The following is a 20892-nucleotide window of genomic DNA, read 5'->3' as shown; positions in this document are numbered from 1 at the left end:
TATGTAATTGGTTGTAAATGGCAAGCATTACAATAACAATAAATCTTGTAATAGATATGTTATCACCTACCAGAAAATGATTTCTGTTTAGCTGGGTGCCCCATTAAAATACTTTCAACACTACACAATGTTGAAAACTGTGAAAGTGTCTTTATTGTTGCATCAGTTGCTTAGCTACACAACTGCATTCTTGACATTGCTTCCCTCTATTGAAAACACCATCTTGTCATAGAAAAGCTTTTGTAGTAATATCACTGTTCCTGGAGAGCAGTTGTCTAGCAAGAGCTCTATGTTATGCAAAAATATTGTGAAGTCGTTTAGAATTGTTGTTCAACTCCCTATTCATGAATGCAAAGGTTTTTCATTATTATTATTATAAAATAATCAATTTTCCTACGTGTGAGCTTTCTTATGACACTAAAACTTATTTTTAACAAGTATGTGATACATATAATACAATGGAATTCACATGAGGAGGATTCATAGACCTATACAGTGTGTATATATTGTTTTATATTTATTTTACTCACTTATATAACGCCATTAATTCTTTTCAGACATCACTGTCCCCATTGGAGCTCTTAGTCTGAATTCCTTATCGGTATGTCTTTGGAGTGTTGGGAGGAAACCTACGCAAACATGGGGAGAGCATGCAAACTCCTTGTAGGTATTTTCCTTAGTGGAATTTGAACTTGGGACCCCAACGCTGCAAGGCTACAAGTGATAACAACATGGCATGCCACCCCCCATCCCACCCCAGTTCTGTCTATTTTGGTAGATCAGGGAGAAAATGGAGTGAAAACACTAGAAGTTGAGCAATTTAGGTGCAGCTCTGAATTGCGGCTTTTCAGAGCTTTTACTCCAAAATTCTGGCTTCAAAGCTTTGAAGCATTGGGCCCTTAGTATCTATTTATATTATTTTACTACTACAAGTAGATAGTTAGACGCGGCCCGGTTGAAAGTCAACAACAGTCACCAGATTTTACTTAGATGTACTTAATCTTTTGGGAAGTTATGAACGCTTATGTTTATTCCAAAAGTGGGCACCATTTGGCTGAATCTGCACAGAAGCAACGTACGACAAATCCGTATTTTGATGATGGTGGATTTTCATAAAGTTCTAGTAGAATTCAATTCTACTTGAACATATTCCCTCATTATTCTTGCTAATATAACTAAAAAATGTAAATGATTAAAATAATCTATTAATTAGAAGCAATATTTTTGCCCATTTCTTTAATTTTTTTTTTACAACAATTTGAACCCCAAAATTTATAAAATACCTGTAAAAATAAAATATTGAGTTGGCATTGTCAGCACTTTGTCCTCCTTTGGAAATGTTGTACAGTATATGACATAGTCAAACCACATTACTTTTACTTCTTATTTTTTTATCTCTACACAAAAGTTTACTTTTAACTCTTGATGCCCAAATAAAAGGCAGGGCTAAATATTATTTTCTAAGTAACAGAAAATGTCTACAACATGTATTTTTAATAATCTTGTGACTTACAGTATTTATTGGTATGTTAATACACAGTATTATACTATGGACAAGTTCAGCTACCCTACCTGCCATTGACATCATAGAAAGGATTAATTTGTTGTATTGTCACAGTGGTTACATTATGATGTGTAATTTATTGCAGAAGATTACACAGAATAGGATCAATTAAAATCACAATGAGCAAGACTACATCTGTAGGGATTTCCAGTCTTATGATGTAAACACTAGTGATGAGCGAATATACTCGTTACTTGAGATTTCCCGAGCACACTCGGGTGTCCTCCGAGTATTTTTTAGTGCTCGGAGATTTAGTTTTCTTCGCCGCAGCTGAATGATTTACAGCTACTAGCCAGCTTGATTACATGTGGGGATTCACTAGCAATCAGGCAACCCCCACATGTACTTATGCTGGCTATCAGATGTAAATCATTCAGCTGCGGCAAAGAAAACGAAATCTCCGAGCACTAAAAAATACTCGGAGGACACCCGGGCATGCTCGGCAAATCTCGAGTAATGAGTATATTCGCTCATCACTAGTAAACACCAAAGTTCTTATCCTCCAGTAACAAAGATCGTGAAAATAATGAGATTTACAGAAATATACGGTATATAATAATTTAAATAATGCATTATAGTGTGTTTAAGATATATTTACATAAAACTGTGGTTCGCCCACAGCTACCATTCATAGCTCAAATGAGATAACTTGGTAAGTTAAAAATATGGTAATGATTGTTAGGGGCAATTTTTAAATTTCCAATTTAACTCTTAAAAGACCTGTCCTGAGTTAGGAGAAGATTGAGATCCTAATTATGTTGATAGTGCTGTTCTTTAACTTAATGTTAAAACATGTTAAATGTCATCTGTCAGTAGGATCAACCCTCCTAAGCCGTGCATATGGGCAAATAGGTCAAAGGAAGCATAATAAAATGATACCTTGATATCTGTGAACTGATATTTTACTCCAGAGAAATCCACATTTTTCTTATATGTAAATGAGCTGTTCAGGTCTATGGGCTGGACGCTGATCTACATGAGAATTTTACTCCAGAGCTTATTTTTAATAAAAAACATCTGATTGTAGATATCAAGGTATTTTATTCAGCTTCCTACGATCTGTATACCCATACAGACAGCTTTAGAGGGTTGATCCTACTGACAGATCCCTTTAAGATTCATGGGAATCTGTCACCAGGTTTGGACGAGTTATGGCCATCGCCTTTCAGGGATTATCTACAGCATTCTATATTGATGTATATCTGCCCTCACTGGTCCGATCTGCAAGAGAAAAAAAATAACTTTTATTTTACTCACCTGGGAGGCGGTCCTGTCCGATGGGTGTTGCAGGTCCTGGTCCGGCTCCTCTCATTTTCTTGTAGATAAGCCCTGAAAGGGGATGTAGCTCGTATCGGGCAAACCTGGTGACAGGTTTCCTTTAATACTAATACTTTAATATTGTTATAATTAACATAAATGCTAAAAGTGTCATAAAAAAGTATAGCGCCTTTCAGTTCCATTACATGAATCCTCATGGAAAACACTGTATTCTCAATGCAAATGTCACATTTTCATTATTCATGCTTGTCACAGTATGGAAATAAAAATCAATGGGAAAATAACATGCTATTTTTATTTGCAGAAAATATAATAATAATGATAGATAGATAGATAGATAGATAGATAGATAGATAGATAGATAGATAGATAGATAGATAGAGGTAAAAAAAATGCTGGAAAGAAAGAAAGAAAGAAAGAAAGAGAAAGAAAGAAAGAAAGAAAGAAAGAAAGAAAGAAAGAAAGAAAGAAAGAGAGCTGTGCCTCTCTTAGTTGGTTGTTCTGCATTCGGTTCAGTAGAAAGTTCAGTTCAGTAGAGTTCTAGGAGGTCCAGGTAACACTGCTGTTACACAGACTTTAAAGTGTAGCTATATAATCCCCCCCAGTGAAATTAGTCTATGAGTATTTTCTACTATGTATCTAGTCAAATGTTTATTTCTCTATTAGGAAAAGGTTGTTATTGATTTGATTATTATTATCATTTATTATTATTATAGCTCCTTTTATTCCATGGCGCTTTACATGTGAGGAGGGGTAAACATAATAAAACAAGTACAATAATCTTAAACAATACAAGTCACGACTGGTACAGGAGGAGAGAGGACCCTGCCCGCGAGGGCTCACAATCTACAAGGGATGGGTGAGGATACAATAGGTGAGGGTTGAGCTGGTTGTGTAGCAGTTTGGTTGATTGGTAGTTACTGCGGGTTGTAGGCTTGTCGGAAGATGTGAGTCTTCAGGTTCTTTTTGAAGGTTTCCTCGGTAGGCGAGAGTGTGATATGTTGTGGTAGAGAGTTCCAGAGTAGGGGTGATGCGCGAGAGAAATCTTGAATGCGATTGTGGGAAGAGGAGATAAGAGAGGAGTAGAGAAGGAGATCTTGTGGGGATCGGAGGTTGCGTGTAGGTAAGTACCGGGAGATGAGGTCACAGATGTATTGAGGAGATTTAATTTGAATTCCTTGATACATGGCTCTCGGAGAGGACCAAGCGGCCTTGTAAGAACACTTTATTGTTATGTTCCATTCTCTGAATTCTGAGAACCAGGACATGAAACCTGCTAAATATAAAATTATGGTATGTGTATTGGAGATAAAGTATAATCTTGTCATGTGATAACCACCATATTTACTTATTACACCAGAATACACCCTAGCCATACAAACTCATGTTAGAAGATGGATCTTGAATGCAGTTACCAGCAACCAGCCTAACACTCCCATGTTGCACTCAAATTAGTCTTAGTTGTAAAGCTCCCAAATTGCACAGCTATGTGTTTTATTTATTCTTGTTCCAAAATGCAACTAATTCATTTTCCCAACAATGTAGTGGCTCTTGTGGAAAAGGAATCAAATTAGACTTTCTATGATCCCATAAAGCCATTACTCTGGGGGGCTACAATGTTCTTTTCATACTTTCACACAGACAAAGACATCTCTCCAGTGTCAGGGGGCCCATATCTTGTGTTCATGAGCCCCAACAAATATAAATTGTAAGGAAGTCGAAGATTGGGTTAATTCCATATTTTGGATTGACTTAGACTTGAATTCCAGGTATTGATCTTTGCCCTCCATGAGTAAGATATTTACAGATTGCTTAGCAATATGACAAATTATGAGTTTTTATTTGCTTTATTTCCCAGAAATCTGTAGAATATATTTCTATTCCCTATCTAAGACATCTGAGACGCATAGCTCTGACTATCCTTTAACAGAGAAATGTCTGAAAATATAATAGCTGTTTAAATTATTCAACAAAAGTGGATATAGGATTACTAGCGTCTCTGCAACTGTCAGGACCTCAATGTCTCACATCAGACATGTCTGTCGTCAATGCTCAGGAATTCCAGAGTAATAAGATCTATTATATCCAGCAAGAACATTTTTCTGAGGTGAATTATGCTATAGAGAACAATTATTTCTATGCAGGCTTGTACCGCCAGTGTTATTACAGAGCTAGCTGAACAAAATATCTAGCTCAAGGTGAAAATAAAATATGGTGCCTCTAGCTAGGCTGACTTCACCACAAGCAGTGGAGGCTATAATACTGCAGTTGGTAAAACAATTTACTGTACCATGTATATACCAGCTTTTTAACATGATTTGTCTTCTGGTGACATCTTAGCACATTAAAACCCAGAGGCAACTGCCTAAATTTATATCTACATTTTTCCATAACCAAGGCCTAAGAAAAACTATGCATATACGAAATGGTCATATCACTCACAGCCTTTGTTCATTCACAACTTATTGACCAAGTTGTATGCAACTACTACTATTACGCCATTTTATTGGCAATTGCATATTAAAGAAGTTATCCGTTCTCATACTCCTCGCTTGGCCCAGATAAAATAATAAAGTTTATACTCACCTCCTGTGCCAGCACCGTTCCCGTGGAGTCGGCACTTGCTTCAATGCTGCAGTTGTACGTTACACATTGTCTGATGCATTTGCCCAATGCTTTAGGCATATGGCCCTACAGTCTCTGATCGAGCTGGACTGTCCTGAATTGTGGGGTTGGCGCATACTGTAGATAAAGTTCACCTACATAGTACTTTACATGGACCCCTGATTGTCAGACTAAAAAAACACTGTTCCACCTTAACATGCTGTACAGCACTATTCTAATGATCTAATGATCCATCTTTTTATTCAAAATAAAACAATATTAAAAAATACACTGCATTCAGAAATACCCAATCTATCAAAATATAAAAAATAGTCTGATCAGTAAATATAAAAAAAAAAATCAAAACAACAAAATTATGTTTCTTTGGTAGCCACAGCATTGAAATAAAATGCAATAACCGGTGTTTAAAACATTGTATCTACCCCACAATGGTATCGATAAAAACATCAGCTCGGCAAACAAAAAATTAGCCCTCTCCCAGCCCCAGATCCCCCAAAAATGGAGACGCTACGGTCTCGGAAAATGGTGCCCTTTTTTTTTTTTTTTTTACAATTTTTGAAAGTTTTTTTCACCACATAAATATAGAAGAACCTATACATGTTTGGTTTCTGAGAACTCGTAATGACCTGAAGAATCATAAGTGTAGGTCAATTTTAGTATTTAGAGAACAGGAAAAAAAAACCTCAAAAAACAGTTGTGGAAATGCACTTTTTTTGAAATTTTTGGGGATCTATTATCCTCTTTTCAAGTACACTATAGGTAAAATCAATGGTGTTGTTCAAAAGTACAACTCGTCCTTCAAAAACCAGGACTTCACATGGCCATATTGACTGAAAAATAGAAAAGTTATGGCTCTGGGAAGAAGGGGAGCAAAAAAACAGAAAATCCCGAGGTCATGAAGGGGTTAATGTACTATATATATATATATATATATACTTTCACACAGACAAAGACATCTCTCCAGTGTCAGGGGGCCCATATATATTTCAAGCAGAAGATTGAGAACATCAGAGACAGTTTTAGTCGACAACCAACAGAGCCCTTCCTCCCAACTACCCAGCCCTCCACCTCCAAAACCAACTTCTCCTCTATTACAGAAGATCAACTCTCCACTCTACTCTCAAGATCGCATCTCACCCCCTTTGCACTTGACCCGATCCCTTCCCACTTCATCCCAAACCTCGCCACAGTCTTCATCCCAACTCTAACCCATCTCTTCAACCTATCACTAACAACTGGTGTTTTCCCCTCAAGGTTTAAACATGCCTCAATCACATTTATCCTCAAAAAGCCCTCTCTTGACCCATCCTCTGTATCTAGCTATAGCCTTATATCACTTCTCCCCTATGCCTCAAAACTACTGGAACAACACGTCCATCTTGAACTGTCTTCCCATCTGTGTTCCTGCTCCCTTTTCGAACGTTTACAATCAGGCATCCGGTGACACCACTCCACTAAAACTGCCCTAACTAAGGTCACCAATGACCTATTAACTGCCAAGAGCAAGCAACACTACTCTATCCTCCTCCTCCTGGACCTGTCCTCTGCCTTTGACACAGTGGACCATTCCCTATTACTACAGACCCTCTCATCCCTTGGCATCACAGACTTGACCCTATCCTGGATCTCGTCATACCTAACTGACTGAACATTCAGCGTCTCCCATTCACACAACACCTCCTCACCTCGCCCCCTAACTATCGGAGTCCTGTAAGGTTCAGTTCTAGGACCCCTGCTCTTCTCCATTTACACTTTTGGCCTGGGACAGCTCACAGAATCTCACGGTTTTCAGTATCATCTCTATGCTGATGACACACAGATCTACATCTCTGGACCAGATATCACCACCCTACTAACCAGAATCTTCTCCGCTAGATTTCTAAAACTTAACATGGACAAAACAGAATTCATTCATATATTAGAAGATAGCTGACAGCACAACTGGTGGAAGGATGCCCATCCTAGTTCCACGGACCAAAGTGGAAGTGTACGTACCAAAGCAAAGCGAAGGACAGCATCCAATCCAGGTGAAAAACGATTCCTTTATTGTGCCAAATGCATTTGGCACAATAAAGGAATCGTTTTCACCTGGATTGGATGCTATCCTTCACTTTGCTTTGGTAAAAACAGAATTCATTGTCTTTCCCCCCATCGCACACGACCCCCCCAACGAACCTATCCATTACAGTAAATGGCTGCCCACTCTCCCCAGTCCCACAAGCTCGCTGTCTCGGGGTAATCCTTGACACTGATCTCTCCTTTAACTGCATATCCAAGCCCTTTCCACTTCCTGCTGCCTTCAACTCAAAAATATTTCACGGATCCGTACATTCCTAAACCAAGAATCTGCAAAAACCCTAGTCCATGCCCTCATCATCTCCCGCCTCGACTACTGTAACCTCCTGCTCTGTGGCCTCCCCTCGAACACTCTCGCACCCCTCCAATCTATTCTAAACTCAGCTGCCCGACTAATCCACCTGTCCACCAGCTATTCCCCGGCCTCTCCCCTTGGTCAATCCCTTCACAGGCTTACCATTACCCAGAGACTCCAGTACAAAAGCCTAACCATGACATACAAAGCCATCCACAACCTGTCTCCTCCATACATCTGTGACCTCGTCTCCCGGTACTTTCCTGCACGCAACCTCCGATCGTCACAAGATCTCCTTCTCTACTCCCCTCTTATCTCCTCTTCCCACAATTGCATACAAGATTTCTCTCGCGCATCACCCCTACTCTGGAACCCTCTACCACAACACATCAGACTCTCGCCTACCATCGAAACCTTCAAAAAGAACCTGAAGACCTACCTCTTCCGGCAAGCCTGCAACCTGCAGTAATCACCGATGGACCAAACCACTGCACAACCAGCTCTATCCTTACCTACTGTATCCTCACCCATCTCTTGTAGATTGTGAGCCCTCGCAGGCAGGGTCCTCTCTCCTCCTGTACCAGTTGTGACTTGTAATGTTCAATGCCATCCTGGGAATGGAAGATGGCGACCGCCGCGCGCGTATCGCCGGAGCTCCGCTGGATCCCAGGGGTGAGTATATAACTATTTTTTATTTTAAATATTTTTTTAACAGGGATATGGTGCCCACACTGCTGTATACTATGTGAACTGTGTTAGATACCATGTGGCTCTGTGCTGTATACTATGTCGCAGTGCAATATACTATGTGGCTGGGCAATATACTATGTGGCTGGGCAATATACTATGTGGCTGGGCAATATACTATGTGGCTGGGCAATATACTATGTGGCTGGGCAATATACTATGTGGCTGGGCAATATACTACGTGGCTGGGCAATATACTATGTGACTGGGCAGTATACTATGTGTCTGTGCTGTATACTACGTGGCTCTGTGCTGTATACTACATCGCTGTGCAATATACTACGTGACTGGGCAATATACTACGTGACTGGGCAGTATACTACATGGCTGGACAATATACTATGTGGCTGGGCAATATACTATGTGGCTGGGCAATATACTACGTGGCTGGGCAATATACTATGTGACTGGGCAGTATACTATGTGTCTGTGCTGTATACTACGTGGCTCTGTGCTGTATACTACATCGCTGTGCAATATACTACGTGACTGGGCAATATACTACGTGACTGGGCAGTATACTACATGGCTGGACAATATACTATGTGGCTGGGCAATATACTACGTCGCTGTGCAATATACTACGTGGCTGGGCAATATACTACATGGCTGGGCAATATACTATGTGGCTGGGCAATATACTATGTGGCTGGGCAATATACTACGTGGCTAGGCAATATACTACGTGGCAGACAGCTAAGTCTAAGGCTGTTTTGCCGCGACCAATCAGCGACTTGGATTTTCATGACAGACAGAGGCCGCGACCAATGAATATCTGTGACAGACAGAAAGACAGACAGACAGACAGATGGAAGTGACCCTTAGACAATTATATAGTAGATATACACCTATACTATGTGTATATTTCTATTCTATCTATTCTATTGTAAGCTGTCAGTGTGATTTTACATTACGCCACACTGAATTCTCGGCTTTTCTATAGAACACCGGTGCGTATTTCTTGCAAGTCACACTGATGGTCCATGTGGTGTGTGAGTTTTTCTCGCATCCATACACTTGTATTGGCGAGTCTCGGCATGCTGCAATTTCACTTGCACGTACAATACGGCCGAGAAAAAAACGCTGCCCCATAGATTAACATTGGTCCGAGTGCTATGCGATTTTTTTCTCGCATAGCACTCGTCCGTATTCCTCTGTAGTGTGACTCCAGCCTTACAGTGTCTTTCCAACAATTTAAAATGTTTGGCGTCAACAATTAGTTAATATACATGAAGATGATATATTAACATTAACCCCTCTGTGACCTTAGACGTACTATCCCGTCGAGGTGCCCTGGGCTTATCTGACCCTGGACGGGATAGTACGTCATAGCCGATCGGCCGCGCTCACGGGGGGAGCGTGGCCGATCGCGGCCGGGTGTCAGCTGCTTATCGCAGATGACATCCGGCAGTATGTGCCAGGAGCGGTCACGGACCGCCCCCGGCACATTAACCCCTGGCACACCGTGATCAAACATGATCGCGATGTGCCGGCGGTGCAGGGAAGCACCGCGCAGGGAGGGGGCTCCCTGCGGGCTTCCCTGAGCCCCCCGCAGCAAAGCGATGTGATCGCGTTGCTGCGAGGGTCTCACCTCCCTCCCTGCTTCCTCCAGCCCCGGATCCAAGATGGCCGCGGATCCGGGTCCTGCAGGGAGGGAGGTGGCTTCACAGAGCCTGCTCAGAGCAGGCACTGTGAAGGCTGCAGCGCTGCATGTCAGATCAGTGATCTGACAGAGTGCTGTGCAAACTGTCAGATCACTGATCTGTGATGTCCCCCCCGGGACAAAGTAAAAAAGTAAAAAAAAATTTTTCCAAATGTGTAAAAAAAAATAAAAAAAAATATTCCAAAATAATGAAAAAAAAAAAAAAATATTATTCCCATAAATACATTTCTTCATCTAAATAAAAAAAAACCCAATAAAAGTACACATATTTAGTATCGCCGCGTCCGTAACGACCCGACCTATAAAACTGTCCCACTAGTTAACCCCTTCAGTAAACACCGTAAGAAAAAAAAAAAAAAACGAGGCAAAAAACAACGCTTTATTATCATACCGCCGAACTAAAAGTGGAATAACACGCGATCAAAAGGACAGATATAAATAACCATGGTACCGCTGAAAGTGTCATATTGTCCCGCAAAAAACGAGCTGCCATACAGCATCATCAGCAAAAAAATAAAAAAGTTATAGTCCTGAGAATAAAGCGATGCAAAAATAATTATTTTTTCTGTAAAATAGTTTTTATCGTATAAAAGGGCCAAACCATAAAAAAATGATATAAATGAGGTATCGCTGTAATCGTACTGACCTGAAGAATAAAACTGATTTATCAATTTTACCAAACGCGGAACGGTATAAACGCCTCCCCCAATAGAAATTCATGAATAGCTGGTTTTTGGTCATTCTTTCTCACAAAAATCGGAATAAAAAGCGATCAAAAAATGTCACGTGCCCGAAAATGTTTTCAGTAAAAACGTCAACTCGTCCTGCAAAAAACAAGACCTCACATGACTCTGTGGACCAAAATATGGAAAAATTATAGCTCTCAAAATGTGGTATTGCAAAAAATATTTTTTGCAATAAAAAGCGTCTTTCAGTGTGTGACGGCTGCCAATCATAAAAATCCGCTAAAAAACTCGCTATAAAAGTAAATCAAACCCCCCTTCATCACCCCCTTAGTTAGGGAAAAATAAAAAAAATGTATTTATTTCCATTTTCCCATTAGGGCTAGGGTTAGGGCTAGGGTTAGGGCTAGGGTTAGAGCTAGGGCTAGGGTTAGGGCTAGGGTTAGGGCTAGGGTTAGGGTTAGGGCTAGGGTTAGGGCTAGGGTTAGGGCTAGGGTTAGGGCTAGGGTTAGGGCTAGGGTTAGGGTTAGGGCTAGGGTTAGGGCTAGGATTAGGGCTAGGGTTAGGGCTAGGGTTAGGGCTAGGATTAGGGCTAGGGTTAGGGTTAGGGCTAGGGTTAGGGCTAGGGTTAGGGCTAGGGTTAGGGCTAGGGTTAAGGTTAGGGCTAGGGTTAGGGTTAGGGCTAGGGTTAGGGCTAGGGTTAGGGCTAGGGTTAGGGTTAGGGCTAGGGCTAGGGTTGGGGCTACAGTTAGGGTTGGGGCTAAAGTTAGGGTTAGGGTTTAGATTACATTTACAGTTGGGAATAGGGTTGGGATTAGGGTTAGGGGTGTGTCAGGGTTAGAGGTGTGGTTAGGGTTACCGTTGGAATTAGGGTTAGGGGTATGTTTAGATTAGGGTTTCAGTTATAATTGGGGGGTTTCCACTGTTTCGGCACATCAGGGGCTCTCCAAACACGACATGGCGTCCGATCTCAATTCCAGCCAATTCTGCGTTGAAAAAGTAAAACAGTGCTCCTTCCCTTCCAAGCTCTCCCGTGTGCCCAAACAGGGGTTTACCCTCACATATGGGGTATCAGCGTACTCAGGACAAATTGGACAACAACTTTTGTGGACCAATTTCTCCTGTTACCCTTGGGAAAATACAAAACTGGGGGCTAAAAATAATTTTTGTGGGAAAACAAAAAGATTTTTTATTTTCACGGCTCTGCGTTATAAACTGTAGTGAAACACTTGGGGGTTCAAAGTTCTCACAACACATCTAGATAAGTTCATTGAGGGGTCTAGTTTCCAATATGGGGTCACTTGTGGGGGGTTTCTACTGTTTAGGTACATTAGGGGCTCTGCAAACACAATGTGACGCCTGCAGACCAATCCATTTAAGTCTGCATTCCAAATGATGCTCCTTCCCTTCCGAGCCCTCCCATGCGCCCAAACGGTGGTTCCCCCCCACATATCAGGTACCAGCGTACTCAGGACAAATTGGACAACAACATTTAGGGTCCAATTTCTCCTGCTAACCTTGGAAAAATACAAAACTGGGGGCTAAAATATAATTTTTGTGGAAAAAAAAATATTTTTTATTTGCACGGCTCTGCGTCATAAACTGTAGTGAAATACTTGGGGGTTCAAAGCTCTCACAACACATCAAGATGAGTTCCTTAGGGGGTCTACTTTCCAAAATGGTGTCACTTGTGGGGGGTTTCTACTGTTTAGGTACATTAGGGGCTCTGCAAACGCAATGTGACGCCTGCAGACCATTCCATCTAAGTCTGCATTCCAAATGGCGCTCCTTCCGTTCCGAGCCCTCCCATGTGCCCAAACGGTGGTTCCCCCTCACATATGGGGTATCAGCGTACTCAGGACAAATTGGACAACAACTTTTGGGGTCCAATTTCTCCTGTTACCCTAGGGAAAATACAAAACTGGGGGCTAAAAAATAATTTTTGTGGGAAAAAATGTTGTTTTATTTTTATGGCTCTGCATTATAAACTTCTGTGAAGCCCTTGGTGGGTCAAAGTGCTCACCACACATCCAGATAAGTTCCTTAGGGGGTCTACTTTCCAAAATGGTGTCACTTGTGGGGGGTTTCAATGTTTAGGCACATCAGTGGCTCTCCAAACGCAACATGACATCCCATCTCAATTCCTGTCAATTTTGCATTGAAAAGTCAAACGGCGCTCCTTCCCTTCCGAGCTCTCCCATGCGCCCAAACAGTGGTTTACTGCCACATATGGGGTATCAGCGTACTCAGGACAAATTGGACAACAACTTTTGAGGTCCAATTTCTTCTCTTACCCTTGGAAAAATAAAAAATTGGGGGCAAAAATATAATTTTTGTGAAAAAATATGATTTTTTATTTTTACGGTTCTGCATTATAAACTTCTGTGAAGCACTTGGTGGGTCAAAGTGCTCACCACACATCCAGATAAGTTCCTTAGGGGGTCTACTTTCCAAAATGGTGTCACTTGTGGGGGGTTTCAATGTTTAGGCACATCAGTGGCTCTCCAAACGCAACATGGCGTCCCATCTCAATTCCTGTCAATTTTGCATTGAAAAGTCAAACGGCGCTCCTTCCCTTCCGAGCTCTCCCATGCGCCCAAACAGTGGTTTACTGGCACATATGGGGTATCAGCGTACTCAGGACAAATTGGACAACAACTTTTGGGGTCCATTTTCTCCTGTTACCCTTGGTAAAATAAAACAAATTGGAGCTGAAGTAAATTTTTTGTGTAAAAAAGTTAAATGTTCATTTTTATTTAAACATTCCAAAAATTCCTATTAAACACCTGAAGGGTTAATAAACTTCTTGAATGTGGTTTTGAGCACCTTGAGGAGTGCAGTTTTTAGAATGGTGTCACACTTGGACATTTTCTATCATATAGCCCCCTCAAAATGACTTCAAATGAGACGTGGTCCCTAAAAAAAAATGGTGTTGTAAAAATGAGAAATTGCTGGTCAACTTTTAACCCTTATAACTCCCTAACAAAAAAAAAATTTGGTTCCAAAATTATGCTGATGTAAAGGAGACATGTGGGAAATGTTACTTATTAAGCATTTTGTGTGACATATCTCTGTGATTTAATTGCATAAAAATTCAAAGTTTAAAAATTTTCGCCAAATTTCCGTTTTTTTTCACAAATAAACGCAGGTACTATCAAAGAAATTTTACCACTATCATGAAGTACAATATGTCACGAGAAAACAATGTCAGAATCACCAGGATCCGTTGAAGCGTTTCGGAGTTATAACCTCATAAAGGGACAGTGGTCAGAATTGTAAAAATTGGCCTGGTCATTGACGTGCAAACCACCCTTGGGGGTAAAGGGGTTAAAGCATGAATTAGAGAATTGCATAACTAGCAGTTCTATATTGCTTTTGGAGAGACTTCATTGTTAATTTTTTTAAAAAGGGAACCTTTCAGAAGGATTGTGCACAGTAGCCTACAGCCATCTTGGAGGAGGAAATGTATTTATTTATTTTTCTTCTCCAGCAAGATGGAGCCTCCAGCACCTGTGCAATAGCAGCTATCGGATCTCTAGACACACCGATAGCTGCTACTGCGCAGGCGCTACGGGCGCCATTTACAAAATGATTTTTTTTTTACTTGATCAATAACATGAAGAATAGTTATTACTAGGACTAAGACTGGCACCTGCGTGCAGAAGGTTTTTTTTTCTTCCCTTCAGTATGCACAGATATTCATTATGTAAACTAGGGGGCAGGTCAGTGAGGGATCAGTGACCTGTCAGCAGTCTGCACAATGAATATCTAATCCGAGCACCACATGAAGCCCCCCTACAGGCCGCCTCGGAGCGCGAGCATATCATTAACACAAAACTGAAAATAAAGATTAAACAACCACAACACGGACTTCATCAACCAAGGTATCATCGTAATCAGTATAACGGCACCAATCTGACAGTGTCTGTATGTTACTGAGCACAATCCTGCTGACAGGTTCCCTTTTATAGAAGATGTATAAAGATTACTGAACCTCTTAAGCAAGAGCGAAAGAGAATACATAACAAATATCAGCATGGTAGAATTATATCACACAATGGAGGAGATACACAGTGTAACAAGAAAAGTTACTGTTCAAGTTATAAACTTGAAAGAATGTTAAATGCATCACCAATGTCAAATAATACAGTTGAGGTGCAACATTAAATACAAAGGGAGAGAAGAGAAGTGATTTTCTTTTTCTGCCTACTCTTTTCTGTTTTTTTTTTCCCTTCAATTGAATAATTCTGAGAGTACAGAACAGAAAAAAATAATATAAAAGGAGAAAGAAAGACAGGGTAGAGGGATAAAAGAAGTGAAAATGGAAAGGAGTATTGCTCCAACATCCCAGCCATACAGTACCCCTGAAGGATCAAGGTTTTGGTAAGAAAATCTAGGAATAAGGTAGAACCCAAAATGTTTAGCATGTCTGCTGAATATTAGATCTAGGGGGACCACATGGTCACAAACAATGTTTACTTCTTCTGAAGGATTCTAGTCAGTTTCTCATTGGGCATGATCCAAGAAATCATAAACTTCACAAGATCACGATTGCAAGATTCATTTTAGGGGTTCCCCATAATCCTGTAATTCAAGCAGCAAGAAACATAAATTACATTTTCTTTGGGCATTTTTTAGAAAACCAGACATTGTTCGATTTTGTAAAGCATTGCAGTGCAGTGTACACGAAATAGTAATTTTGCTTCTCACTCTTCATGCATAAAGCTCTAATATCAAATGTAATGTGTAAAAATGTATTTAGAACTTGTCAGGAATAACACCGGAGAGATCACACCGCTGCCACCAATCTTTCAGTGGACACAACTCCGCTGCCTCCAATTGTCAGGACAGTTAAGCAATTGACTGACAGGTGATGGACGAGGCCATGGCTGCTTCCACTACTGGGCTACAGCTACGCTTCAGGCTCAACACCAGACAGGGTCCAGTATCAGCATTTGATCAGTGATATGCTTAAAAGGGGCAGGCTAAGCCAGCTCCCTTCTAATTCAAGAGGCCATACATTTTCAGAGAAGTGGGCTGACTTAGATGTTGAATTGAGTAGCCAGCTAATTCCTTTTATATATTGGACTTGTCATACGCTGACACAGAAAACTCTCTCTGGGGTCAAAGCCAAGCCACACTCTTTCATTATTGAAGCTCAATGAATGTCCTGCTGCTGTCAGTGCCAGTCTTGGGTCCTGGCTGCTCCACGTCCACATCGGGTTCAACAGACGCATGACCCATGATGTGTATACAAAGGGCTGGATAGCTACTTTTAATAGAAAAGCCAGCCCCCTTCTATTTCAAATGCACAGACTAAACGGAGTAGGGGACTGGCTTAGCTATTAAAATAAGCAGTCAGCCAGTCAGCTAGCCAGTCCCCTTCACACTCCGCATTTGTCACATGATTGCACAGAAAATTCTCTGGGATGGCAAAGCCAAGCTGGAAATAAAGCAGCTAGAACACCTTTCCATATTTTTCCAGCTGGGTAACTCTTTTAATATTTTAGTAATATTTTAAAATGCAGAATGAATGGTACGCACATAATTTATGAAATGTTACTTTATTGCTCAGGTGACTCAGTGGGTAACTCTGGTTACATAAGAGACAAATTAGCAGGTCCACTCTTCTGAGCAATAACATTTTGCCATGACCTATGGGTTTAGCTAAGTGTCCCAAGTGCTAAATGGTTGGGGGGAGCACTGGCATATAAAGCAAGTTTTTTTTATACATTACTTGTAGGGATAAGGCATCAAACTTAAAGGGGTCAAAATCGATAAGTTTGCAGTTACTCTATGTGCCTGCCGACTTATGAATTCCCCAGAGCATGTACTGTGAGCTGCAGGGATTCACGGGTTTCTGAGCGGGAACTTGAAAGTATGTATGAGTTATACATGCTCCCAGCCAGTGGGCGCTGCTCTGCTTTCATAAGAGGCCACGCCCACTAAACAGCTTCTGCCCAGGAGTATGTATAACGCATACATACCCTTCGGTCCCGGGTCAGAACCTGGCAAACACTCGCAGCAACCTTATTGTTTTGGACCGAACAACCCCTTTAATGTTTGTCCTGGTTGAAAGAAAGTATAGCTTCATCCTTGAATGTCCTCCTCTCCTATGAGTGTTTTGATGAGCGGAGGTCACAAGACTTCTTGTTCATGCAGAATTCAGCCATATGATGATAATTTGTAAGAATACACTGGCAACACCAGACCCAGCGTAATTGTAAGTTATATTGCATTATAGTACCAGTTAGGAGATTCATTTAGAATCCATTTAAGACAAAAAAATGAGGGCTGTGGAGTCGGTAAGCCAAACCTCTGACTCCGACTCCTCAATTTCCATGACACCGACTCCACCAAAATGGGCTCCGACTCCACAACTCCGACTCCACAGCCCTGCAAAAAATACAATACTAGAAACCTAATACTAGAAACTATATAAGCTGGATACATTTGTAATCTTGGGGAGACAAACGGTGAAGAGCCAAGCAGGGTATGAAAAAAAATCCTTGTCTGCAGATAGGGAATCCCTATTAGAATCAGGTGAGAAAGTGCATGTATGTGAACTTGGAGCATTTTTTTCCATTCTCATGCTGCTTGAAAATAAAAGATAAGAGTATGTACTCCAAAGAATAGTTGTAGAAACATAATGGCTTTTCTTTTTCCTATACTCCATTTTTCTATGATGTATCGAGAACCTAGTAGTTTTCAGCTTTGTAAAACCCAGCAGGGATTTCATTCTGGAGGTGGGAAAAAAAGATGGAATTATTATTAAAAGAGAAAGGCATTACTAAACTTGAAGTGCTTCATATAGTAAATTAAAAATAATGCTCCTGGTAGAAAAAAAATAAGGTCTCTATCTAAACATAACAGTGCAAGCACATACCCATCAGAGCAAGAAAGAGTCAGTAGGCCTCATTAAGTTAAATTTAATAGACATCAAGCTCTATGTATCATAAGAACATGTCCATGTCCGTGTTGTCCATAGTGAACCAACATTTCCATAGTTGCCAACATCAATGTTGGCAAGTAAGGGATGGTTTAGTGTTGTAAATAGGTAATTCAGAACCACAATGGACCTGGTGGTTAAGAGCACACAAGTGACCTGATAGTTACAAATAACATAGGACAAGCTCTGAGACGTGGAAACTCTGCTGACCGCAATCCCTAATCCTATCCAACCACACTAGAGGTAGCCGTGGATTGCGCCTAACGCTCCCTATGCAACTCGGCACAGCTTGAGAAACTAGCTAGCCCTGAAGACAGAAAAATAAGCCTACCTTGCCTCAGAGAAATTCCCCAAAGGAAAAGGCAGCCCCCCACATATAATGACTGTGAGTTAAGATGAAAATACAAACACAGAGATGAAATAGATTTTAGCAAAGTGAGGCCCGACTTACTGAATAGACCGAGGATAGGAAAGATTGCTTTGCGGTCAACACAAAACCCTACAAACAACCACGCAGAGGGGGCAAAAAGACCCTCCGCACCGACTAACAGTACGGAGGTGCTCCCTCTGCGTCCCAGAGCTTCCAGCAAGCAAGAAAAACCAATATAGCAAGCTGGACAGAAAAAATAGCAAACGAAAACAACACAAGCAAAACTTAGCTTATGCAGGAAAGACAGGCCACAGGAACGATCCAGGAGGAAGCAAGACCAATACTAGAACATTGACTGGAGGCCAGGATCAAAGCACTAGGTGGAGTTAAATAGAGCAGCACCTAACGACTTAACCTCGTCACCTGAGGAAGGAAACTCAGAAGCCGCAGTACCACTCACATCCACCAACGGAAGCCCATAGACAGAATCAGCCGAAGTACCACTTGTGACCACAGGAGGGAGCTTGACCACAGAATTCACAACAGTACCCCCCCCTTGAGGAGGGGTCAACGAACCCTCACCAGAGCCCCCAGGCCGACCAGGATGAGCCATATGAAAGACACGAACAAGATCAGCAGCATGGACATCAGAGGCAAAGACCCAGGAATTATCTTCCTGACCATAACCCTTCCACTTAACCAGATACTGGAGTTTCCGTCTCGAAACACGAGAATCCAAAATCTTCTCCACTATATACTCCAACTCCCCCTCCACCAAAACCGGGGCAGGAGGATCAACAGATGGAACCATACAGGCGCAGGCTGGGCCGGGTGGAAAAGGGGCATGTGCCCCCTGGGCCGGTCACCAAGCAGCTGATTCGGGCTGCAGGGCGCTGTGTTCTCTATGTCCTGGCAGCTGCCTCACAGTGGAGCAGACACGCCCCTTGCTCCCTGTGTGCGGCCGGCTGCTGAGGTAGAGAGGGGACACTGCTGCAAGTAACTGCTGGAGATCTGCATGTGGATGGCCCAGACATCAGTGAGTACAGTAGTACCTTCAGCTCTGTGTGCGGTGAGGAGGCAGACGCTGCAGCTCACCTCCCGATAAGTCCAGGGCCGGTCTCTATAGTATCAGTGGCCGCTCTGCTGATGCTCACAGATTTATTGCAGGGGTCTGAACTTTCACCCTGTCAGTGCCAGATTATCGGCTCCAGGGTCACCAGACTGCAGGAAAGTTCAGTCTCCTGCAATAAATCTCCCTATACTGAGAGTGAGCACAGACTGTCTACAGAATCCAGCACTGGAGTGATCACGCCTGAACCTGGTGACCAGACATCACATGCTATATACATGGCCCTGTATATATACAGTGCATGTATGTCCAGGGCCAGGTGCAGGATTGATCCATCCAGTGTATATAACATTGTATATCTGTGCCTATGGTATACCACTATCAGGGGCGTAACTACAGAGGTTGCAGCAGGGCCCGGAGTGTTAAGGGACCCCTAAGCACGCGGAGCTACAAAATGGGCCACAGGCCCTCTAAATCCTCTGCACAGGCCCTGGTGCGTGCTCTTTTGGTGAACGCGCTGACTAAGGCCGTGGCGGCCCACATGAGCACAGCCCTCATTCGTGCTTGCGTACACGGCTGCAGCTTTTGTCAGTGAAGGCAAACAGGAGAGCGCACGCACCAGGGCCTGTGCAAAGGTTTGAAAAGGCCACCACCGCACGCAGAGACACCTGAGCCTCACCGTGTCTGACCCTGGCCAGAACCAGCATCAGAGAACAGTGCTCTCCTCACCAATCCCCGGCCGGCATCCGCCCCACGTCCTTAGCACCTCCGATGCTGGCTGGAGTGGACCCTCCTCATCCTCCACTATCTCAGGTGAGAACCAAGATGAAAACTTTTGTAAGTATATGCAGCATTTGCAGTTTGACCTGTCTAATGTATATTGTATACTGTTGTATATACATTATATAGGTGAAACTGCGGTACGTACATTATATAGGTGATACCACTGTGTGTAATATACTGCGACCACTGTGTATAGGCCATATAGGTCAGCCGCAGTGTTTATGTGCGTGTGTGTGTGTGTGTGTATATATATATATATATATATATACACACATACACAGACACACACATTTGTACACACACAGCGTCTGGCCTTTATGGGCTATACATAGCGGTCGCAGTATATTACACACAGTGGTATCACCTATATAATGTACATACCGCAGTCACGGTTTCACCTATATAATGTATGTGTGAGTGAGTGTGTGTGTCTATGTATGTGTGTGTGTGCGCGCGTGCATGTATGTATGTGTATGTATATATATATGTGTGTGTGTCTATGTGTGTGTGTGTGTGTGCGTGCGTGCGTGCATGTATGTATGTGTGTCTATGTATGTGTATATGTGTGTGTCTGTGTGTGTGCGTGCATGTATGTATGTGTGTCTATGTATGTGTATATATGTGTGTGAGTGTCTATGTGTGTGTGTATGTATGTGTGTGTCTATGTGCGTGCATGTATGTATGTGCATGTATATATATATGTGTGTGTGTCTATGTGTGTGTGTGTGTCTGTGTGTGTGCGTGCATGTATGTACGTGTGTCTATGTATGTGTATATATGTGTGTGAGTG

At 42.0% G+C, this 20892-nt stretch overlaps 1 protein-coding gene across 5 annotated transcripts in view; it reads left to right on the top strand.

Moving 5' to 3' along the window:
* Positions 1 to 20892, top strand: part of ATXN1 (ataxin 1) — a 433753-nt gene that overhangs the window by 146642 nt on the left and 266219 nt on the right. The gene's annotated exons all lie outside the window — the stretch shown is intronic.

The sequence above is a fragment of the Ranitomeya imitator genome, chromosome 6 (genome assembly GCF_032444005.1).
Source record: "Ranitomeya imitator isolate aRanImi1 chromosome 6, aRanImi1.pri, whole genome shotgun sequence".
NCBI lineage: Eukaryota > Metazoa > Chordata > Amphibia > Anura > Dendrobatidae > Ranitomeya > Ranitomeya imitator.
Note: the sequence above shows the minus strand (reverse complement) of the source record. Positions and strands in the feature narration are given on the sequence as shown.